This window comes from Stomoxys calcitrans, chromosome 1 (assembly GCF_963082655.1).
Source record: "Stomoxys calcitrans chromosome 1, idStoCalc2.1, whole genome shotgun sequence".
NCBI classification, from domain to species: domain Eukaryota; kingdom Metazoa; phylum Arthropoda; class Insecta; order Diptera; family Muscidae; genus Stomoxys; species Stomoxys calcitrans.
Genome location: NC_081552.1, coordinates 32,006,134 through 32,027,386, shown reverse-complemented (window position 1 = coordinate 32,027,386; position 21,253 = coordinate 32,006,134).

Below are 21,253 nucleotides of genomic sequence, written 5' to 3'. Positions count from 1 at the left end.
GAGGATGACAAGAGAAACGCCCCAAGAAGGGGTGTTCTCGCCGATTCTGTGGACCCTTATAATAAATAAAATCCTGTTGCATCTGGGTGCCATGTAGCTGGTTCAGGGCAAGTTTTTCCCGACGATTAGCAATGTCATGGAAGGGTCACTGAGAAGATTGTCGCAAGAAAGACGGAGCTAATGCTCTTCACTCGCTACAAGAGACCGAAGTTCAGATACCCATCTTTGGACGGGATCACCCTGCAGCTGTCGAGGAAAGCAAAGTACCTTGGCATTGTCCTCGATTCGAAGCTGTCGAGGAATACGGAGGAAAGAAGCCGCAAGGCACTGTGCGCTTTTTTCTATTGCAGGAAGATGTTCGGTAGGAAGTGACGGGTAACCCCCAAGATGGTTTGTTTCATGTATACGGCCATTGTTATGGAGGGCCTTGGATAAGAGGACTCGTGCAAGGGAATTCAAGAAGGTCCAGAGACTGTTCTGCGTCGTAGTGTCAGGGGCACAGAGATCCGCACCGCAGGCAGGTCTGGATGCGATGCTGGATATGTAGTCCATTGGGGTCTACATTCGGAACTGAGCCGCAAAGGTTGAGATTAGGCGGAGGGAGCTCGGCATGCCGAAGAAAGACAGTTGCAGCCACAGTTCCGTACTGGATGTTATGGATGCGGAGGGCAGACTAAGCAGGATCTCCGACTACCTGACATCGGTACCGATTGCTATAAGTACATTCAGGATGTGTCTTCCCAGGAGGGATGAATTAAGGGCGAATGCTGTGTTTGAGGAAGATGAGACCTTGGTCTTCACTGACAGCTCCAAGATAGAGTCAGGGATTGGATTGGGGGTCTACTCTGACGCACTCAATAACGCTCTTTATCTGAGACTGCCGACCGGCTGTACGGTCTTTCTGGCAGAGGTCTGTGTCATTACAATAGCCGCAAGAGAAATTCTGGAAAGGGATTTAAAGCCCTCAAAACTTAGGATTGATGTGGACAGTATGGCGGTGCTCAAGACTTTGGGTTCGAGCACGGTGAGTTCGAGGTGGATTCATGATGTAACGATGACATGGGTTTTCGGACATGAAGGGATTCCAGGTAAGGAGGAGGCGGACGAATGCGCCGTGAGGGTTTCGTCAGCGAGGAGCGAACCAGTCATCGGTCTTGCCTATGTGCCATTTACCGAGCTACTGAACATAGTAGATGTGATGGCCAAAGCGGCGACAGTGGCAAGATAGGACTCAGCTGGTTGATTGTCGGTCCTCTAGAATGCGCTGGCCTATCATCGACCTGAGGAGAACGAAGGAGTTATCGGCGTTAGATAACAGGTAGCTGAGTACCTTAACAGGTGTCATAACCGGACACTGCGCGGTAGGCCGCATGACGGCGCTCATGGTAATATCGCACAATAATTGGAAGAGATGTCTTCATGAGAGTGAGAAGGAGACTATCGAACACTTGCTCTGTTCATGTCCGGGTCTGCAATGATGGAGTCTTTTCTTTTGTTGGGCCATTCTTCTGCGATCTGGGCGATTTTGGGAACCTATCTCTGGGAGGTATCATGAGATTTGCGGGCTGGACGGAAGGGTGCCATAAGATCCGGCGAAGGCACAAGTGCTTGTGTAAGCGGTAGGCATTTCACCCGCCATAAACATTCACTAAGGCCCTGTTCCCAAACTTCTCACATGTAAATGATTCAAGTCTAAGCTCAATGATAAGGAGTCTCCTTTTATAACCGCAGTGCGACACATCTTTTTGGGTGAAGTTTTTACATGGCATAGTACCTTATCAATGTTTCCAGCATTAGGAGGGTTAAACCATCGCAGAAAAATGTTCTTCTGATGGTCTTACTAGGATTCGATCCCAGGCGTTCAGCATCATAGGCCTCTGCGCTCCAGTAACCTCCTCTTCATTCGAGTATAACCTCTGGATATGGTCCGATGTTCCACATCTTCTTTCACTTTCTTTCTAGGGTGCCACAATCGCTTACTCTGGCCTACGAATGAACTCACCTATGATGGTCAACCAATTCGATCTAATCTAACCTATGAAGGAAAGACAAGTAACAAGTAAAAGCGTGCTAAGTTCGGCCGGGCCGAATCTTATATACCCTCCACCATGGATCGCATTTGTCGAGTTCTTTTCCCGGCATCTCTTCTTAGGCAAAAAAAAAAAGGATATAAGAAAAGATTTCCTCTGCTATTAGAGCGATATCAAGATATGGTCCGGTTTGGACCACAATTATATTATATGTTGGAGACCTGTGTAAAATGTCATCCAATTCGAATAAGATTTGCGCCCTTTGGGGGATCAAGAAGTAAAATAGAGAGAACGCTTTATATGGGATCTGTATCGGGCTATAGACCGATTCAGAACATAATAAACACGTTTGTTGATGGTCATGAGAGGAAACGTCGTACAAAATTTCAGGCATATCGGATAATAATTGCGACCTCTAGGGATCAAGAAGTCAAGATCCCAGATCGGTTTATATGGCAGCTATATCAGGTTATGAACCGACTTGTACTTTATTTGAAATAGTTGTTGAAAGTAACAATAAAAAACGTCTTGCGAAATTTCAGCCAAATCGGATAGAAATTGCGCCCTCTAGAAGCTCAAGAAGTCAAGTCCCCAGATCTGTTTATAGGACAGCTATATCAGGTTATGAACCGATTTGAACCATATTTGGCACAGTTGTTGGATATCATAACAAAATACTACGTGCCAAAATTCATTCAAATTGGATAAGAATTGCGCCCTCTAGAGGCTAAAGAAGTCAAGACCCAAGATCGGTTTATATGACAGCTATATAAGGTTATGGACCGATTTGAACCATACTTGGAACAGTTGTTGGATATCGTAACAAAACACGTCGTGCAAAATTTCATTCCAATCGGATAAGAATTGCGCACTCTAGAGGCTTAAGAAGTCAAGACCCCAGATCGGTTTATATGGCAGCTATATCAGGTTATGAACCGATTTGAACCATACTTGGCAAAGTTGTTGGATATCATAACAAAATACTACGTGCCAAAATTCATTCAAATTGGATAAGAATTGCGCCCTCTAGAGGCTAAAGAAGTCAAGACCCAAGATCGGTTTATATGACAGCTATATAAGGTTATGGACCGATTTGAACCATACTTGGAACAGTTGTTGGATATCGTAACAAAACACGTCGTGCCAAAATTCATTCAAATTGGATAGGAATTGCACACTCTAGAGGCTCAAGAAGTCAAGACCCAAGATCGGTTTATATGGCAGCTATATCAAAACATGGACCGATATGACACATTTACAATACCAACCGACCTACACTAATAAGAAGTATTTGTACAAAATTTCAAGCTTCTAGCTTTACTCCTTCGGAAGTTAGCGTGCTTTCGACAGACAGACGGACGGACGGACGGACGGACGGACGGACGGACGGACGGACATGGCTAGATCGACATAAAATTTCACGACGATCAAGAATATATATACTTTATGGGGTCTCAGACGAATATTTCGAGTAGTTACAATCAGAATGACGAAATTAGTATACCCCCCATCTTATGGTGGAGGGTATAAAAAGGCGTTGAGTTTGGACGGGCCGAACTTTGGATACCTACCACCCCGGGTGTGTAAACCACCTTTCGTAATAATCCGATGCAAAATTTATAATTTATGCCCCCATAGCATCTATATCGAAATATGGTCTTATTTGGATCAAATTAGGCAGGGACATTGAGTGATCTAATAAGTACTAGTCAATCTTCAATTTTGTAGAAAAAAATATTGGTCTTTTTGGTAGCTATATCCAAATATAGACCAAACTTCAGCGAAATTCGATTATAAATGCGTATTTTATGGGCCCAAGACCTTAAATAGAGAGATCGGTCTATATGCCAGCTATATTCAAATCTGCACCGATCTGGGCTAAATTGAAGAAAAATGTAAAAGGGCCCAGGCCTTAAATCGAGCCCAGGCCTTAAATCGAGAGATCGCTCTATATGGCAGTTATATTCAAATCTGGACCCATCTGGGTCAAATTGAAAAAGGATGTCGAAGGGCCTAATGCAACTGACTGCACCAAATTTCGGCGACATCGGACAATAAATATGCTTTTTATGAGCCCAAGACTCTAAACTGCAGTTATATCCAAATTTAGACCGAACGGGGCCAAGTTTCAGAAAAATGTCGAAGAGCCTAACACAATTCACTGTCCCAAATTTCGACGACATCGGACATTAAATGCGCCTTTTATGGGCCCAAGGCTTTAAATCTAAAGATCGGAGTATATGCCGGCTATAACCAAATCTGGACCGATCAGGGCCAAATTGAAGAAGGGTGTCGAAGGGCCGAATACAACCCACTGTCCCAAATTTTGGCAAAATCGGATTATAAATGTGGCTTTTATGGGCCTAAGGATCGATTTAAAGGGGGCTATATCAAGATATAGTGCGATATAGCCCACCTTGGAACATTACCTGCCTATGGACAAAAACAAATCGATGCAAAGTTTCAGCTCAATATCGCTATTTTTAAAGACCTGATTTCAACAGACAGACAGATGGACATGGCTAGATGGTCTTAGATTTTTAGGACAAACAAAATGCAAACGGAATGACAAAATGGATATATCCTATCTTTCGGTGGTGAGTATAAAAATGCCTTTAAATCCTATAATTTTCCCATAGTTGACTCTAAAGGAAAAAGTCTTTATTTGAGGACACTTCTCTCATAGCAAAAAGTGCAACCCTCTTAGATCCCGCTTACTCTGCGCATTTAGGTGTATGGTGTCTTGAGATTACTGCCTTTTTCCCCTGTTTTCCAAGTTGGCATACCTGAATGTGTCTTATAATTCTTCAGTACCTGAAAGGTTTGTCTGAGGCGAACATTTTTATCGCAAAGCTTTTCGAAAACACTTGAGATACACTCGAAGTCTGGCAAATCGCTAACCTAGGGGAAGGGGAGACTCACTAACCAAAAAACAAGCAACAAGCACCTCTTTCTTTCATCCGCAGGCAACAGGGGCCAAAAGGAGCCCTGCACAAAAGCAAACTGAAAAGAAAAATGAACAGCGGCGGCAAGAGACAATCAACAGCTACGCTTTAGACAACAAAAATACAAAGAAACCTCCAAGAAAGCCTCTGTCATCCTTAGCAATGATACAATTCATGTCTAATAACCGGCATAGCAAAAACAGAAAAGGAAGATAAAAACGTGTGGGAAAGCCTAGCTTAGTTTAGGCAGGTAGGTAGTTAGGCCAAGTACAAAGCTCACGAAAGAAGAGGCAGACAAACTAAGAAATGCTAAGACCAGTCGCAAAAAGCAGTTGTCAGCCCAGGCAGCAACAAAAGGAACTCCTTCAAATAACTCTCAAATGGTTAGCATCAAAATCCCTTGTTGCTCAATGGCTAAAAAGACTGATGAAGCAGAAGCAACATGAATTGGATCTACGACATAATGTCAGTTAAACAGAACTGCAAACAAAAGACTTTAAGTCGGACGGACATTGAAAAGATCGGAAGACAGACAAACTGGCTTGCAATGTCTGGACCTTAGGCATAAGGAACCCACATGCTGTACACAAGAACTAGATGTTGTTGTTGTTGGTGGTATTTTGCTGTTGTTCAAAAAAAAAAACAAAAACAACAACAACAGCCGCAATGCAAACAAACCGGGCCAAGAAGCCACCACAAGTCAGCAGCCGACTCACACACAATGATGAACCACAAAAACCAAGACCCCAGTGCAAGAGAAGAAAGAAGTGTTGCTGCCTATGCCCGCAGAAGCATAGGAAGTTGGCCTTAAAATAACATTGCTCTCGCACAACAACAAATGGTTAAACAACAGCTACCATAACAAGAGTATAGGCAACCAGAGAATATCATTGACGACACAACATCTTTACGAGTAAAGACTACAAGCGTTACAGTTTTGTTTTAAAGCAAACAACAACAGCGGCGTCTATAATACCACTTTTACAACAACTATGTACATCATTTCTTGACATCGGCTGAAGGGGAAAGGGAAATCCTAATTTCCCTTTATTTCCATTATCTTGGGATTTGGGAGGAAACTTGAATGCCATCAAAGATTACAACTGGCGATCTGAAAAAAAAAAATACAGTAATGTCGCCCCAACCCTCTCAAGGGCAAAACAGAACAAGTTAGAGCGTGCTAAGTTCGGCCGGGCCGAATCTTATATACCCTCCACCATGGGTCGCAATTATCGAGTTCTTTTTCCGGCATTTCTTCTTAGGCAAAAAAGGATAAAAGTCCGGTTTAGACCACAATTAAATTATATGTGTAAAATGTCAGCCAATTCGAAAAGAATTGAGCCCTTTAGGGTCTCAAGAAGTAAAATATAGAGATCGATTTATATGGGAGCTGTATCAGACTATAGACCGATTCAGACCATAATAAACACGTATGTTGATGGTCATGAGAGGATCCGTCGTACAAAATTCCAGGCAAATCGGATAATAATTGCGACCTCTAGAGGCTCAAGAAGTCAAGATCCCAGATCGGTTTATTTGGCAGCTATATCAGGTTATGAACCGATTTGAACCTTATTTGACACAATTGTTGGAAGTAAGAATAAAATACGTCATGCTAAATTTCAGCCAAATCGGATAAGAATTGCGCACTCTACAGGCTCAAGAAGTCGAGACCCAAGATCGGTTTATATGACAGCTATATCAGGTTATGAACCGATTTCAACCATACTTGGCACAATTATTGGATATCATAACAAAATACTTCGTGCAAAAATTTCAGCCAAATCGGATAAGAATTGCGCACTCTAGAGGCTCAAGAAATCAAGACCCAAGATCGGTTTATATGACAGCTATATCAGGTTATGAACCGATTTGGACCATACTTGGCACAGTTGTTGAATATCATAACAAAACACGTCGTGCAAAATTTCATTCCAATCGGATAAGAATTGCACATTCTAGAGGTTCACGAAATCAAGACCCAAGATGGGTTTATATGACAGCTATATCAGGTTATGAACCGATTTGGACCATACTTGGCACAGTTGTTGAATATCGTAACAAAACAGGTCGTGGAAAATTTCATTCCAATCGGATAAGAATTGCACATTCTAGAGGCTCAAGAAGTCGAGACCCAAGATCGGTTTACATGACAGCTATATCAGGTTATGGACCGATTTCAACCATACTTGGCACAGTTGTTGAATATCATAACAAAACACGTCGTGCAAAATTTCATTGCAATCGGATTAGAATTGCGTACTGTAGAGGCTCAAGAAATCAAGACCCAAGATCGGTTTATATGGCAGCTATATCAAAACGTGGACCGATATGGCCCATTTACAATACCAACCGACCTACACTAATAAGAAGTATTTGTGCAAAGTTTCAAGTGGCTAGCTTTACTCCTTCGGAAGTTAGCGTGCTTGGGTCATGACTTTTTGAGCCTCTAGAGAGCACAATTCTCGTCCGATTTGACTGAAATTCTGCACGTGGTGTTTTGGAATAACTTCCAAAAAATGCGCTAAGTATGGTTCAAAGCGGTCCATGTTTTAATATAGCTCCTATATAAATAAATCTTGGGTCTTGACTTCTTGAGCCTCTAGAGGGCGCAATTCACGTCCGATTTGACTGAAATTTTGCATGTAGTCTTTTGATATCACTTTCAACCACTGTGTTAAGTATGATTCAAATCGGTTCAAAATCTGGTGTATCTGTGATATAAACCGATCTTGGATCTTGACTTCTTGAGTCAATAGAGCGCATAATTCTCATCCGATTTGGATGAAATTTTGCATTAGGTGTTTTTTATACCCACCACCGGAGGATGTGGGTATAATCATTTTGTCATTCCGTTTGCAACACATCGAAATATCCATTTCCGACCCTATAAATTATATATATTTTCTTGATCAGCGTAAAAATATAAGACGATGTAGACGTGTCCGTCCGTCTGTCTGTTGCAATCACGCTACAGTCTTTAAAAATAGAGATATTGAGCTGAAATATTGCACAGATTCTTTTGTTGTCTATAGGCAGGTTAAGTCCGAAGATGGGCTATATTAGACTATATGTTGATATAGCCCCCATATAGACTGATCGGTCGATTTAGGGTCATAGGCCCATAAAAGCCACATTTATTATCCGATTTTGCTGAAATTTAAGACAGTGAGTTGTGTTAGGCCCTTCGACATCTTTCATCAATTTGGCTCACATCGGTCCAGATTTGGATATATATCTGCCATATAGACCGATTCTTCGATTTAGGGTCTTAGGCCCATAAAAGTCGCATTTATTATCCGATTTTGCTGAAATTTGGAACAGTGAGTTGTCTTAGGCCCTTCGACATTTTTCTTCAATTTGACTCTATTCCATGAAAGGCGCATTTATTGTCCAATGTCGCCGAAATTTGGGACAGTGCGTTAAGTTATGCCCCTTGACATACTTCTGCAATATGGTACAGCTCGGTCCATATTTGGATATAGCTGCTATATAGATCGATCTCTCGGTTTTAGGTTTTGGGGCCATAATAGGCGCATTTATTGTCCGATTTCGCTGAAATTTGGGTCAGTGCGTTGTGTTAGACTCTTCGACATTTTTCTGCAAATTGGCCTAAATCGGCGCAGATTTGGGTATAGCTGCAATGTAGACCGATCTCTCGATTTAAAATCTTGGCCCCATAAAAGGTGAATTTATAATTCGATTTCACTAAAATTTGACACAGTGACTTATGTTGGGCTTTTCGACATCTGTGTCATATATGGTTCAGATCGGTTTATTTTTAAATATAGCTACTAAAGAGACCAATATCTTGTTATACACAATTGAACAATGACTTGTACTAATTAGTATTTGATCCAAATAGGATAATATTTCGATATAAATGCTATGGGACATAAGGTACGCAATTTTCACCGGATTTTGATGGAGGTGGTTTACATATATACCCTAGGTGGGTATCCAAAGTTCGGCCCGGCCGAACTTAACGCCTTTTAAATTGTTATGACTTCCAATAATTGTGCAAAGTATGGTGCAAATCAGTACATAACCTGATATAGCTGCCATAAAAACCTATCTGGGATCTTGACTTTTGGAGCCTCTAGAGGGCCCAATTCTCAACCGATTTGGAAGAAATTTTGTACAACGGCTTCTCTTATGACCTTCAACATACGTGTCTAATATGGTTTGAATCGATCAATAGCTTGATACATCTCCCATATAAACCGATCTCCCGATTATGCTTCTTGAGCCCCTACAAGGCGCAATTCTTATGCGAATGGACTGAAATATCACCCAATTTCTTCTACTATGGTCTTCAACATTCAATTGATTTATGATCCGAATCGGACTATAACTTGGTATAGCTCCAATAGTATAAAATTTCTTATCCATTATTCTTTGTTTGCCTAAAAAGAGATACCACGCAAAGAACTCGACAAATGCTATCCATGGTGGAGGGTATATAAGATTTGGCCCGGCCGAACTTAGCACGCTCTTACTTGTTTAACACTTGTTTGCTGAGTTGGAATTTTTACGCGCTCATTTGGTTTAGGCCTTCATAGTATTATACTTTTTGGATTTTCAATAGAACATGTTTTAGTTTGAATGTTAGATGTACTCCACTCTTAAAATCGGATTAATCTTCCATTTAGGAATGTTTTCGGGGGTGAGGTGGTCCCCCAGGCACTGTGAAAAAATATAAGGATAGTGCTCAACCCTCAAATACCATTTATTTAGACCTCATATTGCCATGGGACTAAGGAAGTTTTATGGAATGAGGAGTCCCCAAACATTTGGTCGAAAATTTGGTTGTCAAATTCGTTTTCTAATCCCCAATACCTTTCATTTGAGCCACATTAGGCCATGGTCGATAAATTTGTATTTTTTTTGGGGGTGCTTTGGGGAAGGGGCGGTGCCTCAAATACATGGTCCCACATTTCTATATCAGATCCGCATATACTACCAAATACCTTTGTTTGAGCCCCATAGTTGGTACCAAAAGGGGGTGTCAAAAATTGGTACCAAAAGGGGGTATCAATTTTGTGCTCTACTCCCTAATACCTTTAATTTGAGCCCCACATTGACATGGTCGGTAAATATGTCCGATTTAGGGAGCGAACACTTAGCCCTAAAAATAAATCAGCATCGTGCTCTACTTTCAAATATCATTTATTTGAACCCCATATTGCCATTGGCCTCAAAATTGTTGAAATAAGATTCGTAGTCTACTCTCAAATTGCTTTGTTTTAGCCCCAAATTTCCATAGTCGCCCCCGGTTTGGGGCGGCCACTCAGTGACTTCGCCCTGAAAACATATCCCAGATTCGTGTTATACTATAAAAAAAACCTTTATTTCAGCCCCATATTGCAATGATCAGCAAATACGTCCTATTTGGGTGGTGTTATGAGAAACTTTTCCCAAATATTGACATCAGATTCGTGCTTTACTCCCAAAGACCTTTTATGTGAGACCCATATTGCTATCGTCGAAAATTAGTCCTCTTTGGGGGGAGTTTTTGGGGAGGAGCGGCCCCCCAAACACTTGGTCCCACGTTTGGATATCAGATTCGCATTCTACTTCTATTGCCTAATATTGCCATGATAAGTATATAAGTCCTATTTTGGGGAAGGGGTAGATCCCCAGAAACTTGGTCCCACATTAATATATCAGATTCGTATTCAACTTGCCAATACCTTTCATTTGAGTCCCATATGTTCGATTTAGGGTGTTTTGGGTGTTGGGGTGGTCCCCCTAACGCTTATTCCAAATATCTTTCATTTGAGTCCCATATTGTCGTGATTGGTGTAAATATATATTTGGTAGGTTTTAGGGTGGGGTCCGCTCCATCCAAAAATTGGATACCAATTTTTTATTTTTAGGGTACTATAAGAGAGCACACAAAATTTCGCTTAGATCTTTTTCTGAAAATTAGTATAAGGGGGAGCGTCCACCCCCCCCTTCAGATCTCAAAAAATTTACCATATTTCCACCTCGGGGTCATTATGCACCATCAGTGAAAATGTCGTGAAAATCGGTTCAGCCGTTTTTTGAGTCTATAAGAAACACAAACAAACAAACCAACTAACAAACACAAATTGATTTTTATACCCTCCACCATACGATGGGGGGTATACTAATTTCGTCATTCTGATTGTAACTACTCGAAATATTCGTCTAAGACCCCATAAAGTATATATATTCTTGATCGTCGTGAAATTTTATGTCGATCTAGCCATGTCCGTCCGTCTGTCCGTCCGTCCGTCCGTCAGTATGTCTGTCGAAAGCACGCTAACTTCCGAAGGAGTAAAGCTAGCCGCTTGAAATTTTGCACAAATACTTCCTTTAAGTGTAGGTCGGTTGGTATTGTAAATGGGTCATATCGGTCCATGTTTTGATATAGCTGCCATATAAACCGATTTTGGGTCTTGACTTCTTTTGCCTCTAGAGTGCGCAATTCTTATCCAATTTGAATGAATTTTAGCACGACGTGTTTTGTTATGATATCCAACAACTGTGCCAAGTATGGTTCAAATCGGTCCATAACCTGATATAGCTGCCATATAAACCGATCTTGGGTCTTGACTTCTTGAGCCTCTAGAGTGCGCAATTCTTATCCGTTTGGAATGAAATTTTGCACGACGTGTTTTGTTATGATATCCAACAACTGTGTCAAGTATGGTTCAAATTGGTTCATAACCTGATATAGCTGTCATAAAGAGTGATTTTTTTGAGGTTAGGATTTTCATGCATTAGTATTTGACAGATCACGTGGGATTTCAGACATGGTGTCAAAGAGAAAGATGCTCAGTATGCTTTGACATTTCATCATGAATAGACTTACTAACGAGCAACGCTTGCAAATCATTGAATTTTATTACCAAAATCAGTGTTCGGTTCGAAATGTGTTCATTCACCGTTCAGCGATGAGGCTCATTTCTGGTTGAATGGCTACGTAAATAAGCAAAATTGCCGCATTTGGAGTGAAGAGCAACCAGAAGCCGTTCAAGAACTGCCCATGCATCCCGAAAAATGCACTGTTTGGTGTGGTTTGTACGCTGGTGGAATCATTGGACCGTATTTTTTCAAAGATGCTGTTGGACGCAACGTTACGGTGAATGGCGATCGCTATCGTTCGATGCTAACAAACTTTTTGTTGCCAAAAATGGAAGAACTGAACTTGGTTGACATCTGGTTTCAACAAGATGGCGCTACATGCCACACAGCTCGCAATTCTATGGCCATTTTGAGGGAAAACTTCGGAGAACAATTCATCTCAAGAAATGGACCGGAAAGTTGGCCACCAAGATCATGCGATTTGACGCCTTTAGACTATTTTTTGTGGGGCTACGTCAAGTCTAAAGTCTACAGAAATAAGCCAGCAACTATTCCAGCTTTGGAAGACAACATTTCCGAAGAAATTCGGGCTATTCCGGCCGAAATGCTCGAAAAAGTTGCCCAAAATTGGACTTTCCGAATGGACCACCTAAGACGCAGCCGCGGTCAACATTTAAATGAAATTATCTTCAAAAAGTAAATGTCATGGACCAATCTAACGTTTCAAATAAAGAACCGATGAGATTTTGCAAATTTTATGCGTTTTTTTAAAAAAAAAAGTTATCAAGCTCTTAAGAAATCACTCGTTATAAACCGATCTTGGGTCTTGAATTCTTGAGCCTCTAGAAGGCGCAATTCTTATCCAATTTGAATGAATTTTAGCACGACGTGTTTTGTTATGATATGCAACAACTTTGCCAAATATGGTTCAAATCGGTTCATAACCTGATATAGCTGTCATATAAACCGATCTGGGGTCTTGACTTCTTGAGCTTCTAGAGTGCGCAATTCTTATCCGATTGGAATGAAATTTCGCACGACGTGTTTCGTTATTATATCCAACAACTGTGCCAAGTATGGTTGAAATCGGTCCATAACTTATATAGCTGCCATATAAACCGATCTGGGATCTTGACTTCTTGAGCCTCTAGAGGTCGCAATTATTATCCGATTGGAATGAAATTTTGTACGACAGATTCTCTCATGACCATTAACATACGTGTTTATTATGGTCTGAATCGGTCTATAGCCCGATACAGCTCCCATATAAATCGATCTCTCTATTTTACTTCTTGAGCCCACAAAGAGCGCAATTCCTATTCGAATTGGCTGACATTTTACACAGGTCTCCAACATATAATTTAATTGTGGTCCAAACCGGACCATATCTTGATATCGCTCTAATAGCAGAGCAAATCTTTTCTTATATCCTTTTTTGCCTAAGAAGAGATGCCGGGAAAAGAATTCGACAAATGCGATCCATGGTGGAGGGTATATAAGATTCGGCCCGGCCGAACTTAGCACGCTTTTACTTGTTATATATAAAGAAGATTTTTATATTCTTCAGCTTTTTCCATTTTCCATTCAACAACCATTGTCTTCTTCCTCTGTTTCGGTTCAAACAAAATTTGCTTGAATAATAGCCGCTGACCATTTCCCGTTAGTCCTAACTGTTTCTCTTCCAGGTACGAGTCCGAGCATACCGGACAGATTGAACTTATTGCCAAAATTGACATGGAAAGCTCCTTGAATCGAAATCTTTGCACACTACCACTAAATCCAAAGCTGAAAGATTTAGCGAAAATTATTTACGAGTCTTATCCGTAGATCTCAAACAGACAAAAAGTTAATTTTAACAAGTAAAGGCGTGCTAAGTTCGGCCGGGCCGAATCTTATATACCCTCCACCATGGATCGCATTTGTCGAGTTCTTTTCCCGGCATCTCTTCTTAGGCAAAAAAAAAGGATAAAAGAAAAGATTTGCTCTGCGATTAGAACGATATTAAGATATGGTCCGGTTTGGACCACAATTATATTATATGTTGGAGACCTGTGTAAAATGTCAGCCAATTCGAATAAGAATTGTGCTCTTTGTGGGCTCAAGAAGTAAAATAGAGAGATCGATTTATATGGGAGCTGTATCGGGATTTAGACCGATTCAGACCATATTAAACACGAATGTTGATGGTCATGAGAGAGTCCGTCGTACAAAATTTCAGGCAAATCGGATAATAATTGCGACCTCTGGAGGCTCAAGAAGTCAAGATCCCAGATCGGTTTATATGGCAGCTATATCAGGTTATGGGCCGATTTGAACCATACTTAGCACAGTTTTTGGATATAATAACGAAATACTACGTGCCAAAATTCATTCAAATTGGATAAGAATTGCGCCCTCTAGAGGCTCAAGAAGTCAAGACCCAAGATCGGTTTATATGACAGCTATATAAGGTGATGGACCGATTTGAACCATACTTAGCACAGTTGGATATGATGATGATAACAAAACACGTCGTGCAAAATTTCATTCCAATCGGATAAGAATTGCGCATCTAGAGGCTCAAGAAGTCAAGTCCCCAGATCGGTTTATATAGCAGCTATATCAGGTTATGGACCGATTTCAACCATACTTGGCACAGTTTTTGGATATAATAATGAAACACGTCGTGCAAAATTTCATTCCAATCGGATATGAATTGCGCACTCTAGAGGCTCAAGAAGTCAAGACCCAAGATCGGTTTATATGGCAGCTATATCAAAACATGGACCGATATGGCCCATTTACAATACCAACCGACCTACACTAATAAGAAGTATTTGTGCAAAATTTCAAGCGGCTAGCTTTACTCCTTCGGAAGTTAGCGTGCTTTCGACAGACATACTGACGGACGGACGGACGGACAGACGGACGGACATGGCTAGATCGACATAAAATTTCACGACGATCAAGAATATATATACTTTATGGGGTCTAAGACGAATATTTCGAGTAGTTACAATCAGAATGACGAAATTAGTATACCCCCCATTTTATGGTGGAGGGTATAAAAATAAATGGTTCGACACTGAATGTCTGAAACATAGAAAGAAGATAACGGGATTGCTCTCCAGGAACTTTGGGTCAGCAAACAGAAACGCCTACATGGACTAAAAGAAATCGTATGGTAATTTATGTAAAGCCAAAAAAGCCAGTTATTATACTCAAATAGAGAGGAAGCTAGACGCTACTCCGATAGTAAGGCATGGTGGTCGCTGGCGAAAGAACTCATACAGCATAATAATGATGTTTCCTCTTATAACCCAGTAGAAGTACTAGAAGACTACTTTAAATGCCTGCTAAATCCCGTAAGCAATACTCTACCAATATGTGATGCTCCCAACAATATAACGGATTCACTTCTGGATAGAGATTTTACAGTCAGAGAAATTAAATTGCAACTAAATAATTTTAAAGCAAATGAAGCGCCTGGGGAAGATCGTGTGCCCTATGTGTTTCTTATTCACGCTTCCGAATGAACACATTTCGAACCGAACACTGATTTTGGTAATAAAATTCAATGATTTGCAAGCGTTGCTCGTTAGTAAGTCTATTCATGATGAAATGTCAAAGCATACTGAGCATCTTTCTCTTTGACACCATGTCTGAAATCCCACGTAATCTGTCAAATACTAATGCATGAAAATCCTAACCACAACATGCTGAGCGAAATGAAAAACGCTACTACTACCGATTATTTGAAATAAAATCATTGAAAAGTATAATAACAACTCAATTTTCTGGCAGACGGTTTGAATAAAAACCACGCCACGATTATAACGTTACACAAAAATAAAGAACGATTGAATTGATAGCCGCTGATTTTAAGTTCAACATTCTCCACCGTAGACTTGGCACGGTGTACGAAATGCAACATTTTTCCACTCTCTGCAGGCAATGCCATTACACTACACCCGGTGGTGGTGTAATGGCATTTTTTGGACACACGAACACACGACTTCGATTTCAGTGCAACATGTCGAAAAAAATGCTACACTTTTTTGCACAATCGAAATCACCATAAGACTTTTCAAGGAGATCAGAGAGGTGTATCAAAAATGGAAAATAGAATTTACGAAAATGTCATCCCCAAAATTGTTTGGGAGTAAAGGCATATAAAGGAAGAGGTTGTCACTGGTATGCATTCGTCGGAGGTTATTGGGGAAATTGTGTCTCCTTTAAGTCGCCAGCCCCTGATGATGTGTCACCGGTTGAATTACAAGCTGTATCTGATAGACTGGTTCCCTGGCTTAGGGAGATATACTCTGCCTATAGGATGGAGGGACATGAAGGTCATTTGCATTCCGAAAGCAGGAAAGCCCTACCATACGAAAGCAAAAGATTTTCGTCCTATTAGTCTGTCATTCATTATGCTGAAGACTCTTGAGAAGTTGATAGAAACACATCATAGGCCAAAGATCCCTGGAGATCACCTATGGCGGCAGCAGCATGCATATAGTAAAGGCAAGTCCACTGAAGCAGCCCTTCACGAACTAGTTGGCTACATAGAGGGTTCTCTCGCTGTCAAAGAATATACAATGGTAGCTTTTCTTGACATTGAAGGGGCTTTCAATAATGTAATACCGACGTCAATCATGAAGGAGTTGGAGTTTTTAGATATCAATTCTACCGTACGAAAGTTTATTAATAACTAAAAGATGCATTGCAGCAGGCTTGGGATCTGTGGATCTAAAAAGATGGGATGGGATGGAGAAGAACATCTCAAGGAGGTGTACTGTCTCCTCTACTTTGGAATATAGCCATTAACAATATATTATTGTCTCTGGAAGAAAAAGGTGTAAAAGTGGTGGCACATGTTGTTGACGTGGCAATTGCGGTTAGGGGAAAGATTCCCAGCACTCTAAGGGATATACTTCAGGAAGCTCTACGTGCAACAGTGAAGTGGGCTACCGAAAGTGGTCTGGGTGTAAATCCGTGCAAGACAGAAGTAGTTTTTCTTCGCAGGAGATACAAGTTGCCTACAGTGGAACCTGTCTCCTTGGCTGAAGAGAATGTTCCATTTACAGAAAGTGTAAAACACCTGGGTCTTTTGCTGGACAGAAAATTGAACTTCAAATCCAACATTTTGGAAAGGGCAAGAAAAGCCACTCTTGTCCTATACACCTGCAAGAGAGCTATTGGCAAAAGTTGGGGGGTTTAGACCGCGTGTCATGCATTGGGTATATACTGCAGTTGTCAGACCTATAATGCTATATGGTGTTGTGGTCTGGTGGACGGCTCTTCAAAAGTCCACCAACTGCTCAATACTTAACCGGATCCAAAGGATGGCTTGTTTGTGCATCACAGCCGCATTGAGGACGACACCATCTGATGCACTGAACCTAATGCTACATCTTATGCCTCTGGACATTGTGGCTACCCAAATTGCAGCGACCACTGCTGTGAGGTTAAGAGAGCTTTCTCATTGGTCATGTGGCGGCTATGGACATTGTGTTATCTTTGATACAATATCCGATGTTCCATTGCACCCTACCTGAGCCGCTTTGATTTTGGTACTGATGTATGAGTACTTTTCATATAGGCTCAGATTTCTACCACTTTCTTAATGTGCATAATGTGTTAACGAAGGGCTCATTCATTTGATTTCGATGGATATACTGAGATTCGCAAGTAACTCCCTATTTTTGTGTCAGTAAAAAATTCATGAGGTCGAGGTATAAGCTTTCTATACAATAGTTTGATCCGGCTAATGCCATTTTACGTGTTCTAGGGATTGGCAAATGCCGTTTCTGGAAGTTACATCTATGGCTATTCTCGAAAAAGTTCCAAATGTCTCTAAATATCAATTTTATCATCCCTGGATCGGCAGATAAATGACAGTTTGGCAAGTAAAGCAAGTGTGGCATGCTCGAGGTGAGCAACCTTCATGTCCCATGGATCACAGCCTCTGGACCCATAAGGGCCTCCAAATTTTGAATACTTATTGGAAAAAACCTCAATATATGCTATGTCCATTCAAAATTTCCGGAATTATTTCCAATATTTTTATACCCACCACAGAAGGATGGGTTTTGTCATTCCGTTTGCAACACATCGAAATATCCATTTCAGACCCTATAAGGTACATATATTCTTGATCAGCGATCTAGCAATGTCCGTCCGTCTGTCTGTTGAAATCACGCTACAGTCTTTAAAAATAGAGAAATTGAGCTGAAACTTTGGACAGTTCTTTTTTGTCAATAAGCAGATTAAGTTCGAAGATGGGCTCGGACTATATCCTGATATTGCCCCCATATAGACCGATCCGCCGATTGAGGGTCTGAGGCCCATAAAAGCCACGTTTATTATCCGATTTTGTGGAATTTTAAACAGTGAGTTGTTTAGGCCCTTCGATATCCATCTTAAATTTGGCTCAGATCGTTCCAGATTTGGATATAGCTGCCATATAGACGGATCTTTCGATTTAAGGTGCATTTATTGTCCGATGTCGCCGAAATTTGGAACAGTGAGTTTAGTTAAGCCCCTCGAGATATTTCTGCAATTTGACAGAAATCGGTCCAGATTTGCATATAGCTGCCATGTAGACCGATCGATTTGGGGTCTTAGGCCAATAAAAGGCGTATTTTTTTCCGATGTTGCCAAAATTTGGGACAGTGAGTTGTGTTAGGCATTTCAACATTCTTCTTCAACTTGGCCCAGATCGGTCCAGATTTGGATATAGCTGCCATATAGACCGATCTCTCGATTTAAGGTGCATTTATTGTCCGATGTCGCCGAAATTTGGGACAGTGAGTTTAGTTAAGCCCCTCGAGATATTTCTGCAATTTGACAGAAATCGGTCCAGATTTGCATATAGCTGCCATGTAGACCGATCTCTCGATTTAAGGTTTCGGGCCCATAAAAGGCGCATTTTACCGTCCGATGTCGCCGAAATTTGGGACAGTGAGTTGTGTTAGGCCCTTCGACTTTCTTCTCCAATTTGGCCAGATCGATCTGGATTTGAATATAGCTGCCATATAGACCGATCTCTCGATTTAAGGTTTTTTGGCCGCATTTATTGTCCGATTTCGCCGAAATTTGAGACAATAATTTGTGTTAGGCTCTTCAACATTTTTCTCAATTTGGCCCAAATCGATCTAGATTTGGATATAGCTGCCATATAGACCGATATCTCGATTTAAAGTCGTGGCCCAATAAAAGGCGCATTTATAATCTGATTTCACTGAAATTTGAAACAGTGACTTATGTTAGGCTCTTCGACAACCGTGTCGTATATGGTTCAGATCGGTCTATTATACCCTTCACCACCACTGTGGTAAAGGGTATTATAGATTTGTGCATTTGTTTGTAACGCTAAGAAGGAGACGAGGTAAACCCATTGATAAGTATACTGATCGGCTTATAATTACTTACTGATTCGATTTAGCTATGTCCGTCTGTCCATGTATTCTTGTAATCAAGGTACAGGTCGCATTTGTTGTCTAATTTTCACAAAATTTTGATTAAGTCTCTTTTTTGACCCAAGGACGAACGCTTTTGATTTTGGTCCAAATTTAGATATAGCTCCCATATATATTTTTCATCTGATGTGTCCTTTTAAAGTTGTAGAAGCACCAATTTTGGTCCGATCCTTACAACATTTGGCACAAAATGTTTTTTTTTTTGACGTCCCAATATGTCCAAAATTTTATAAAGATCGGTTCAGATTTAGATATATATATTTTAGCCCTTATAAAACTGTAGGAGCTACAATTTTGGTCCGATCTGTGCAAAATTTGGCACGAGATGTTTTATTTAACGTCCTCATATGTGCGCAAAATTTCGCCAAATTCAGTCCAGATTTAGATATAGCTCCCATGTATAACTTTCATCCTATATGGAATGTTATGGCCATAGCAGCCACAATTTTGGTCTGATCTTTACCAAATTTGGCACTGACTTTGAGCTATATCCTCTTGTAGCTCAAAGTCAAAGTGGTTGCCTATGCTACTTCCGTCGCCATTTTGAGTGGCTGTCGCTTTCTGTCTACTGTCACGGATGTCTTTCAGGGCGTGCTGAGGAAGATGTCGACAAGAGGGTCAATGGGCTTGCCATAAACCCTTATTCTTGACCAGAAATTAAACTGAAGAAAGGATGTGGAGGAGAAAGTCAAACGGGGCCAAAGTGCGCCCTGCTCATGTCGCTACTCATTGAGCAGAAGTTGGAGGCTTAGGCCGAGTAAGGTCCACTAGATTGTGGTTCGGCCTAACCTCACTTATAAAGGGTGATTTTTTAGCTATTATTTTTTGGCAACACAGGTTTAAACAGCTCACGCATGTTTCACGTTTTGTTTAACTGTCAAATATCTTCATTTGGTCTAAAATTTACCCATGAATCGTCTTACAAACGAACAAATTATTGAATTTTATTATCAAAATGCGTGCTCTGTTAAGAAAGTTCATCGCGCGCTTCTTGTGTTCAGCGGCGAAGCCGATTTTTAGTTCAATGGGTACGTAAATAAGCAGAATTGTCGATTTCGGATTGAAGATCAGCCAGAAACATTGCAAGAGCTACCAATGCATCCCGAAAAAGTCTCAGTTTGCTGCGGTTTATGGGCTGGTGGCATCATTGGACCGCACTTCTTCAAATATGATGCGAATCGTAACGTAACTGTGAATGGTGAGCGCTACCGTGAGATGATTGATATCCAATCTTTTTTTGCCCAAAATGCAATAGCTTGACATGTGGTTTCAACAAGACGGTGCCACATGCCACACAGCACGCGTAACAATGAACTGATTGAGAGGCGAGTTTGGTGAACACATTCCATCACGATCGGGATCGGTCAATTGGCTGCCTAGATCGTGGGATTTAACGCCTTTGGACTACTTTTTTGTGGGGCTTTGTCAAAGCTTATGTCTATACAGACTAGCTCATGTCTATACAATGCGCTTCAATTGACGCATTGGAAGACAACATTGAAGCATTTATTCGTGAGATACCGGCCGAAATGTTGGAAAGGGTATGCCTAAATTGGACTAAGCGGATGGACTATTTGAGGCGCAGTCACGCTCAACTTTTGCATGAAATAATCTTCAAACATTAAATTTTATGACCCATACTATCGATTCAAATAAAGAATTCATAAATTTTTCTAATTTTTATGGATTTTTTATTTTCAAAACTTTCCTATAGCTCTTAAAAGTTCACCCTTTGGTTGCCTGGTGTGGCACCGTTCTCTCGAGAAGATGTGTCTTCAAGATATTTTGGAGAAGATTCAGGGTACTGCAGCTGTGCTGAAATCGGGAGCGAGCAGAGCTTCGAGCACAGATGGGTCTAAGCCGAATGGTGGCACCGGGGCACTGATTTTTGTTGAATACTTAGGAATTAGGTAGTCACATAGACTTCTGGACTGGTGCAGCGTTTTTCAGACTGAGGGCCTTGGATATGATTCTGAGTCAAGAGCGG